Source organism: Nilaparvata lugens, chromosome 9 (genome assembly GCF_014356525.2).
Source record: "Nilaparvata lugens isolate BPH chromosome 9, ASM1435652v1, whole genome shotgun sequence".
NCBI lineage: Eukaryota > Metazoa > Arthropoda > Insecta > Hemiptera > Delphacidae > Nilaparvata > Nilaparvata lugens.
The window spans coordinates 30,739,805-30,751,139 of NC_052512.1; the positions used below are offsets into that span (position 1 = coordinate 30,739,805).

The 11,335-nt window shown below is 35.9% G+C and overlaps 1 protein-coding gene across 1 annotated transcript in view; it reads right to left on the reverse strand.

Annotated features, from left to right (window-relative positions):
• Positions 1-11,335, reverse strand: part of LOC120352904 (transcription initiation factor TFIID subunit 10-like) — a 207,195-nt gene that overhangs the window by 47,561 nt on the left and 148,299 nt on the right. The gene's annotated exons all lie outside the window — the stretch shown is intronic.

The window sequence follows — 11,335 nt, forward strand, 5'->3', positions numbered from 1 at the left end:
TTATATGGTCTTGCCCTTCGTCATAGTACCTATCACAATATATTCGCTGTTCACAAATTTATCCATGTGTTACTGGAATAATGTGTTCTGTAATCATATAATTTATTTTTCCTACAGATACCTTGAAAAGTGACTATTTGTGCACTGATTGCAGGCCGCAAAGAATCACTTTTCCGCACTAGTGCGCAAAGTGAATACTTTGCGTACTCCAAATTTGCAGCATGACAACGCAAAATAGTTAGTAGGTTATATGGAGCACCAGTGCAGCAAAATCAAAATTAAGTTGGTAACTGCACTGACTTATAGTGAGACCCGCCCACCTGACTCATGAATGGCAGTGGAGAACAGTGTTGCCTTGCCTGCCTGCCTGCTATTATAACTGCCTTCATTATAGTCATTTCAATGCTTACATAACATCAACCCCCACCCTTCAAGCAGTCACATTAATTTTCAATTGAATTACTATTCATTATAATTCAATTATTATTATTCAATTTTAAATAAATTAAGGTTTTTATTAATAAAATTACACAGAAAAACATTTGATGGATTTCCGGGAATTTTACCCATAATTACCTACTTTTCATATTTAACGGTAACTGTAGGAAAAAAATAATGTGAAATATGTGCGCAAAGTTCGTTTGCTGCACTCAAGAAACCATTACGTTTCTTTCGGTGCAGCAAACTGTCACTTTGCGCGCTAGTTGCACAAATAACTATTTCGCCACACTGCACAGAAAGCAGCTGTTTTCCAGTCCCTACGTAGATCTGAAAGACATTGTTTGCAGACGACTCTCGTCTGACGTCAGAACAAGTTTCTTTCCAGCTAAGGCCGGAAAGAGTACCCTTTCCGGCCGCGTTTTGAAAATGTGTTTGGACAACTGTGCCATATGGTGCATTGTGTTCAGGAGGGTGAGATCGGAAATTTCCACCCCACTTTGAGTACCCTACGACGTCTGGTTCTTGAGATATGAACCGAGATATCTCGAAGTTTCCCCCCCCCATAAAACATTCTTATTCAATTTATTATTCTTATATAGCTGATGCCAGAAAGTTAGGGGGCTTCGTGGGTCACATGGTGTTACCTACTCACAGCTGATGCAATGCATCTATCTATTGCCAAGCTAGATGACAACTCTACTTGACAACATCAGCTGTTGGAACCCACAAGAGACCCACGAAACCGCCTAACTTTTTGGCGTCAGCAAGCCTCGCCCAGGAAACTATCCTCATACCGTAAACACAAACTTTCTGTGCTTGTAGCGTAATATACTATATTCAACAATGATAAAACTCTAAGGAAAACCCGGCTTATAGTCCTTAGTATTCCATTCCCGAATTTTGATTGCACATTAGCCCAATAGATGTTATGATTCTTCAGCACTTTCAAACATGTAGTGCCAGTTGCACAACAGCCTGTTAAATTTTAACCGTGATTAATTTCATGAGAACCAATCTGAAAAGGTGTTTTTGGAATGACAGCTTCTCTGATTGGTTCTCGTGGAATTAGTCATGGTTAAAATTTAACAGGCTGTTGTGCAACCGGGCCGTAAAGCTTTATCCCAAATAAAATACATAATCACAATCAAATGATGGTATACAATATTTTGACTAATGACTTTTCTTGATTGTATTTTTTTGAGCAACCTCTTTCTAAATAAAATGTGGTTGATATGTGTTGATATTTATATTAGTGTTAAAAGTCAGTCACCTTAATGTGCTAGATGCCTTTACACGATAATTTATTGTATTCTATAATTTCATTGACTTATATAATAATTGTTGTAGTTCAAACACATGTTTGTTTTGCTATGTGTATGTATATATTATATTGAATTTATAATACACGTCTAGTTTAAATATTGTGTTTCTGTTTATCTTTAACTTGATAAAACCTGTATCCTATTACAATTAAGCAAGAAATTTCTGTATATAATTATTTATTTATTTGGGTACCGTATATGGGTATTTATTTATGTCCAATGGATCTCGAAAACGCATCTAACGATTCTCACAAAATTTGGAAAAAGTAGGTCTATGATATAAAAATTCTATTGCACCCCTCATCCCTGGAAAAACTCGCTGAAGGACATCAAAAGAATAATAATTTTCCATTCTTGGAAAAACAGCTGAGAATTTCGTCGTCTGTTGTTAAAAATATTACCTCCTCCTCTCTTACATAAGAGAAATCACTCATCTTCAAATGCTTATAACTGAAGAATAGGAGTGAATGTCGCCAATGTGATTACATATTATTGTTCCTCTCGTCAAGTACTAACATTCCTGAGAGTTAGAGCGATTTAAAATGTTGACCATTTCTGCAAAAATCTGAATTCATGGATTTTATGAAAAATGCAAATCAACCAGATTTGGATGTTATTCGTGCTATGGATATAGAGGTTGACCTGACAAGTGTTGTGCTATGATATAGGACGTTTCGCTACAATACAGAGTGAGTTATTCACTCAAACATATAATCTTTCCACCACTCACAGATCAGAGAAATCAATCATCTTCAAATGCTTATAACTCAAGAATAGGAGTGAATATTGCCAATGTGATGACACATTATTACTCGTCATGTACCTGATTGAGCGATTTTAATATTTGAACATTTTTGCAAAAATCATTTTTCATGCCATCATGGATATTTGATTATTTTAAACGAGAATGAACCATTAATATTACATCAATAAATCTGTATCAGCTATCGTCTATAGAACAAGACAGAGGATCGGCAACGTTTTTCTCCACTGCCATTATAACGTGGACCTCACTATAGCTTAGTTTATTTTTATTTAATTTTTGTCACAGTGGCTGTGTTGCTATAGCTTTTATTTTTATTTTCAATTTATACAGCTTTCTGTGACTAAACTACAGTGAGGTCCACGTTATAATGGCAGTGGAGAAAGATGGAGAAAAACGTTGCTGATCCTCTCTTGTCAATTATTAACATTCTACATTGTTAAAAGACGATCTGCTTTCTGTGAAAATCAACTAAACTACAGTGAGGTCCACGTTATAATGGCACTGGAGAAAGATAGGAGAAAAACGTTGCCGATCCTCTGTCTTGTCAATTATCAATTCTACATTGTTAAAAGACGATCTGGCAACAGAGCAAAGCGTGATAGAGATAGTGCTATCCGCTTTGTTGAATGGTAGACAAGGATAGCAATATCATTGCTTATCGAACACTGCCATTATAACGTGGACCTGACTAGAATAGAATAGCTTTTATTGATTAATCAGAAAACATACATTACCGTACAAATTATAAATTTCAATCCATGTAAGCATTGACCCTTGGTCAATGACCATCAGGGTGAGTTGAGCATTTTCATTATTATATTTACAATGTTGAGTCCGGGCCCAAATGTCATTCCGTGGTCATTTTTGAGTATCAGCCGTGGAACATGTCTCAATTCTTCGTTATGTCTAGCCTAATAAGGATCGTGATGATGATAAGTCGAAATCACAGGCAAACACCTCGGAAACAAGATGGCCGCCAAAATTTTCAGGGTTTCATTGTAAAATTTCATTTACATTGATATAGCAAATTTACATTGCTATATTGCTTGTATTTCAATAACCGTTCAAGATATTCAACCGTTTTTTCAGACGAAAATATTTTAAAAACCTTCCTCTACAATTTTTGTTTTATAAAATTTTCCTCTGAAAAGCATATTTTTTTAGTTACAACCTTCAAAAGTCCAAAACAATTTTTTTCTAAATTTGTTCAAATTTCATTCCATTACAACTTTTTTTGTGCAAGAGATACAGAGAAATTTTGAATCTATGAAATTCAAAGCGTTTTTTCAACTTTGAAACGATATAGCTTGATGCGCTGTACGTCAAAAAATGAGTTCTCCAGCGCCCTCCAAAGAAAACCCTGCATGTTTTGTGGTGCGTTTTTCCATATGCATGAGGTAACAAGGTAGAACTATAAAATCAATTTTTTCATGACTACTTTAAGATAGAGACTTGCAAATGGTCATATGTCATTTTGAAGCTTTGGAAATATTCAACAACACTGTGCCAATAATACTAGTGTTTGTCTACTACGAATACATATACAGAGTGCCCAGAGTGGAAAGTGAAATATTGTTTCCGAAAAATGTATGTTTCAAGTTTTTGAAGTTGAATAAATAATGGAAAGAGTGGTCAAAATGAAATGATTAGCCTATCTGGAACATCATTGTTTGGTTAATTCTAAACACTTTGGTGGTTAAACCAATTCGATATCTCTCACAATAACTAAATAGCATGCGATATAAAAATTTCTGTCAATAATGACTGCCATCTTGATTTTTTCAACGATGTCGAATATTTTCGTTGTTTCCATCATCAATATTCTTATTCGTCTTGTAACGAAGAGATTGAGACCATTTGCAAGTTTTTTTGGGCTTTTGAAGGTTATAACTAAAAGAAATATGCTTTTCAGAGGAAAATTTTACAGAACAAAAATTGTAGAGGAAGGTTTTTAGAATATTTTCTTCTAAAAAAAACGGTTGAATATCTTGAACGGTTATTGAAATACAAGAAATATAGCACAACCCTGGAAATTTTGGCGGCCATCTTGTTTCCGAGGTGTTTGCCTGTGATTTCGACTTATCATCATCACGATCCTTATTATGCTAGACCTAACGAAGGAATTGAGACATCTTCCACGAAGACACCAAGTTGAAGATTGAAATGCATTTATCCAGGACCTCCTAAATACCAATTTATCCAGTACCTCCTAAATACCTATTTAGGAGGTCCTGATTTATCGCGGAAAAATTTATTGGGTACTGCTACTTCAATTAGAGCTATTCCTGGGAATATTATATTACTATAGCCGTCAGGCACGCTTCGCTCGCCATATCCGTTTAGCCAGAGCAGCAAAATAATCAAACGTCGACGTTTAGTCTGGACCCCCGACTGGATCGTCCTAACATATGATAAAAATATAACATAACATTTCAAATTTGGTAGGTGTCTTCAGTTGGCCCTTTAGAGGCGCAAAAAGAATGGATTTGGAAAAATTTCCAAAGATACGCCCAAAATCTGCGTTTTTAAGCGTTTTCTCAGCTTAATCGAGAACAAATAATCAGAAAATGTTCAAATTTACTACAGAAGCTCAGCTGGGGTGCAATAATGTTGTGTTAGAAGAAATTTGAAATAACGCCAAAGATACGCCCAAAATCTGCATTTTCCAGCGTTTTTTGCGCTTTCTCAGCTTTATCGAGAACAAATGAACAGAAAATGTTCAAATTTACTACAGAAGCTCAGCTGGGGTGCAATAATGTTGTGTTAGAAGGAATTTGAAATAAAGCCAAAGAAAGATACGCCCAAAATTAGCGTTTTCTTAGCTTTTCTGCGTTTCCTCATCTTATTCAATAATTGATGGAAATATATTACTAAAATTCAGTACACAGGTTTAGCTGAGGTGGTAGAATTTTGTTCGCCAAAGATACGCCGATATAGTAACAGGTGTTTTTCGAGATCAAATTGACATAATACGTTCAAATTCGGTACAGAGGTTCCGCTGAGGTCTACATGCAGGCGAGCGAAGCGAGCCCGCTGGTCTCATTTTTGGACGATCCAGTCGGGGGTCCAGGGGGCGGAGCCCCCTGGCTAGACGGATATGGAGAGTGAAGCGAGCCTGACGGCTAGTTAGACTATAGAATTATTCATGATAAATCAGCTATAATACTACCTGTGATAATCAGTGGACTATAATACTACCCGTTCAAAAACTTCGAACATCTTGAAAATCTATCTTTCCATCATCTAACTTTGTCTTTCCATAAGCTGAGGCCATGATTCTAGCTTGGAGTTTGGAGTTATTGATAGAAAACATTTTTTCCACATTTCTTTTTTAATCTGATAATTAAAATTGCAACAAATATTGTTGAAAAAATTGATGTCTAAAATCATGAAAAGTGAGAAATGAAGTTTGTAGGGAATCAGCATTATAGTAGTTTATTTTGCTAATTTCAATAACACACCGATTTTTCGCTAACACAACACAGAATGTTCTCTGATGGGTTGATTGGATTGGCGTATCGACGGCAGCCTGACCTGATAACAGCGGTCACACTCACATTCCGGGACGACACGTCACGGTACGATAGGACAGGAAGCTCTGTTTATTTGGATTTTTTCTAGACATTTTTAATTGACCGAGCGAAGTGAGGTCTAAGATTCAAGTAGACGGTTTGGCATGTCTCTTAATGTTTAAATGTTTATATGTTTTTATGTTGCGCATTTACGGCGAAATGCGGTAATAGATTTTCATGAAATTTGACAGGTATGTACCTTTTTTAATTGCGCGTCGACGTATATACAAGGTTTTTGGAAATTTTGCATTTCAAGGATAATATAAAAGGAAAAAGGAGCCTCCTTCATACGCCAATATTAGAGTAAAAATCAGACTACCTTTAGTATTATTCATCATAAATCAGCTGACAAGTGATTACACAGATGTGTGGAGAAGCCAGTCTGTTGCTGTATATCCATAAGGTCTATAGTTTCAATCAGGTACTTGTGGATCAGATTACTGCGTGAGATCTACTGTTCACAGAACTACTAGTTAATTAATTTTTGAGAAAACATAACAACAGGTCAATGTAACTTACTTATCGCGAGGTCTACTGTTCACAGAACTACTAGTACTATTCTTTGAGTCAAAAAGTGATAAAATAATAATTGTGTGGATGAAACTTGTCTATACGAGTTGTGTTTGTGGAGAGATAGTACAGGTACAGGTCGACCGGTGTGGAGCAGCGGCAATAACAATAAACACGATTAAAAAGTGTGGAGACGTAAAAACGATTAAAAAGTGTTGGGAATTGGCTACAGGTTTAAAGAAGAGAGTAAGTAACCAGACGGGCTGGCAGGCAGCATAATAACCAGAATAATAATAAAAGTCATAATAGTGAAGAAGTCAAATGGGCACTGAGATCGTTGGGAACAGACGATCAGCATATAACATAACCCAACTTTCACTCTTGGATGCTCAGCTCGGGATGGGAAGAAGAAGAAGATGCCAGGAAAAGTGGTCTTCCTTGTCTGTGGTGATGACGTAACGTGGCGCCTGACCTCGAGGATGACCTCTTGGCCGATATTCCTCATTGGTCACTCTCTATCTTTCTATGCTCAGATTCACTTTCGATTGTCAGCACTGCCATGCCAGGGTGAGGGGAATCTTATGCACGCATGCGCATCTTATACTCTACCACTCTTACCATAGATTGAGCCTTTGAAATAATTCCATTCACAGTGCACAAATAATATATATTTTAATATTAAGTTTGTTTTTGGTCCTGCAAAATTATTTCTTTAATCTATATAAATAAAAATCGAGCCTCAAATTTTGACATTCAATAACTTTTTTATGTGTGCACCGAATTTGATGATTTTTTTTTAGTTTTGTTCGTTATGTTCAAGACCAGGTGTATGGCCTATCAAATTCAAAATCCAACTTCAGGACTCTTTCCTACGGTCCTTCAAAGTTTGCATTTAATCCTTATGGGAGAAGATTTGTGAGCTGGTGACACACAGAAATAAAAATCAGCTATTATAATCATTGCGTCATCTCACAGCCGTTGGTAGATCTGTTTTTTCTTTCTAGAAGATCTATTTTTCTTTCTACTGATTCAGAAAATTTTAATTCCTAATAATGCCGCGGTAGGAACGACGTCCAAACTTGGGTCGTGAAACTCGAAATGCTGTAAATTTAGAATATGCACGAAAAAATCAGCAACAAGGAGCTATACCATTCAATTCCCAGCATGCTGCATTCAAGTATAACTGAAAATACAAACTGCTGCACAACTAAGTAAGCACATAAGAAGTTCATAATATGAACTCAATAGCAATATTATTGAGATATAGATTGAAATTGAGAAAAAAATTGAAATGTAAATACTGATTGTTGTATAATTTTCATAAATATATAGTGCATCAGATTAAGCACACCTGAGGAGGCGCGGCTTGGTGATACTAAGTGTTGATCTTATGGAGATCGCCTTATCACACCGTTCCAAGCCATGCCCGATTCAGTGTGTGTGAGTTCTTCCATTCAAACCATACGCAAGAAGCAACTGGATGCAAAATGCCGCATCACGCCTCCTCAGGTGTGCATCCAGCTAAATATGATCATGAGATGCATTAACTATTTGGCGGTACGAAGTTCGCCGGGCCAGCTAGTATGTGAATATTTCCTATTTTAGTGATAATAATGTGGAATATTTCTTCTATATTCAGTTTTGAAGCATCTAAATTTAAAAATCTACTTTTTTAAAATTATTAAGGACTTAAAATTTGGTGAAGTGAACAACTACAACCTATTTCGGACTATGTGTAACCGTATCTAGATTTGGGAGAGGAATAGCACAAGGTTACCTTATTTTATCTCTCTCTATCATTTTGATGATGTACATATTGTATGAATCAATAAAGAATATTTAAAGCCATGTCCAGACTGAACAAAGGTTCGACATACATGTTCGGCAAACATGTTTGTTTAGGAGCTCAGGGACAAACATTATAAAAGTTTGGACAATCATTGTTTGTCAAACAAAAAATTACTGTTTTTCCAAACATTTTCAGAGTTTACAGCTGTAATGGTATATTTCGCACCTAGAGCAGAAAATAAGATTTTTTAGGCTCGAAATCGGTTTTCAAGTCTGTGGCCGTAGGCCGAGGACTAGAATAGATTGAGAGCCGGAAAAACATTTTTTCCGCCCCACTTGGATGTAATGAGCTGGTTTTCGTGCGTCATATGGAGGCCGAAAATGATTGTTTTCTGACCAGGCCGGTAAAATTTTACGGCCCTAGGGCTGTAAAATAATCTTGAAGTTAGCTGATTCTGATTCGATGTGAACGTGTTTACAAAATAAGTTATGAAACGGAATCAGTTTATGCTTCTAGAATTGAATAAGTATTCTGCAATAAGATACTATCATTTTATTTGGATGAATAAAATACAGTTAAGATATATATATTATAAACTATTCAAATTCGATTTTCAGAGTATAATAGAATCTAACCTCAAACCTGCGTTTAATCGTTTATCACGAAACCTGGTGGATAATTTTGGAACTACTTGGGCAATATCCATGGTGCTGAACTTTTTTACAAATAGTTTATGTAACGGAATCAGTTTATGCTTCTAGAATTGAATTAAGTATTCTGAAATAATATACTATCATTTTATTTGGATGAATGAAATACAGATAAGTTATAAATATTATAAACTATTCAAATTCAATTTTCAGAGTAGGATAGAACTTCTAATCTAAACTTCCGAAGTCAACGACAACAAGCATTGTTGACGTTGACAGTCAGATTGGCCAAATTTCAAGTGTGCTAAAACAGCCGATCAAAATTTTTTCATTTTTTGTGTTTATTATTCAAGAATCAAAACATTTATAATAATATCATCTTATTGTCATTTAAAAGAATAAAAAGTATAAACTCAACCTCTTACATAATCGAACATAATCTTTTAGGTTATCTAGACAAATCAGAATAAAAAAGAAAAATACTTGGACAATTTCCTGATATTCAGATTACCTCAGTTTTGCTAGAGCTATGACCTTCCTGTTTTGCTTTCGGAAGTGCCTAATAAACAATTATTCTCATATTTATATTGTTTATTTTTCCGTGTGGCGAAAAATAACGTTCTCACCATGGGCAAAAATGTTTTTCCGGCTTTCAATCTTTTCTAGTCCTTGGCCTACGGCCTCGGACTTGAAAACCGATTTCGAGCCGGAAAAGTCTCATTTTCGGCCCTAGGTGTGAAATATACTATTTCGCCACACTGCACAGAAAGCAGCTGTTTTCCAGTCCCTACGTAGATCTGAAAGACCTTGTTTGCAGACGACGTCAGAAACGGGTTTCTTTTCCGGGCTAGGCCAGAAAGTTGTCTCTTTCCAGCCGCTCATGGAAGTAGTTAATAAGTCATCCGCTAGATCGGGCGAGTGGCCACTTTCATCATCAGCTGAAGTAGCCATGATTTCAGTTCCAGTTTCGAATCAAACTAATTCACTTCGCAACCAGTTTTATTCAATTATTTATTGTTGATTAGTGCATTCCGAATTTTCAAAAATGCTTGAAGATGACTGTGGTATTCCAAGTAAAATTTTAAAAGAATCTGAAATCCTGACTGCAAATCTTCTTCCACTAAAATCAAGAGATAGGTACGATAGCGTAACGAGTATTCTTTATTTTGTATTCTTTATTTATTTTGTCAGCAATACCTGTAGTGTGGCGAAAAATATCGTTCGCACCATGGGCAAAAATGTTTTTCCAGCTCTCAATCTTTTCTAGTCCTCGGCCTACGGCCTCGGACTTGAAAACCGATTTCGAGCTGGAAAAATCTCATTTTCTGCTCTAGGTGCGAAATATACTATTTCCCGTGGTGCGAATGCTATTTTTCGCCACACACAAAAATAAACAATAAGAATAGTTGTTTACTAAGCACTTCCGAAAGCAGAAGTGGAAGGTGATAGCTCTAGCAAATACGAGGTAATCTGAATATCAGGAAATTGTCCAGGTATTTTTATTTTTTATTCTGATTTGTCTAAATAACCTAAAAGATGATGTTCAATTATGTGGGAGGTTGAGTTTATACTTTTTTATTCTCTCAAATGACAATAAGATGATATTATTATAAATGTTTCAATTATTAATAATGAACACAAATAATGAAAAGTTTTTTGATCAGCTGTTTTTGATCACCTTTCTTAGTTCCATGTTGGCGGAAGGAAAGGGTACTCTTTCCAGCCTAGGCCGGAAAGAAACCTGTTCTGACTTCAGACGAGAGTCGTCTGCAAACAATGTCTTTCAGATCTACGTAGGGACTGGAAAACAGCTGCTTTCTGTGCAGTGTGACGAAAAACATGAAACCTGTTCTTCTCACTTACAAATATTTTGTTTGGTGACGCGTCCACACTGGCATCGGGCAAACATTGTTTGTCAAACATAATAAAATTTGCCCAAACTTTTTCAACAAACATGTTTGTTCGAACATATGTTCAGTGTGGATACGGCTTAATATCATAGTCACAAACAAGAGTATGCTTATTATTAAAACTCGCTTCGCTCGCCTGTATTCTTCATGAGAGTTTGCTTCCTTCTGTCAAATGATCAGACACATTGAGGCTTGAATCAGGAATGAGACATAAACTCTCAGGAATGATAGTAGACCTACTTGATGAGAGGAACAATAATATGTCATCACATTGGCCAAATTCACTCCTATTCTTGAGTTATAAGCATTTGAAGATGAGTGATTTCTCTGATCTGTGAGTGAAGGAAACATTTTATGTTTCAGTAAATAACTCAC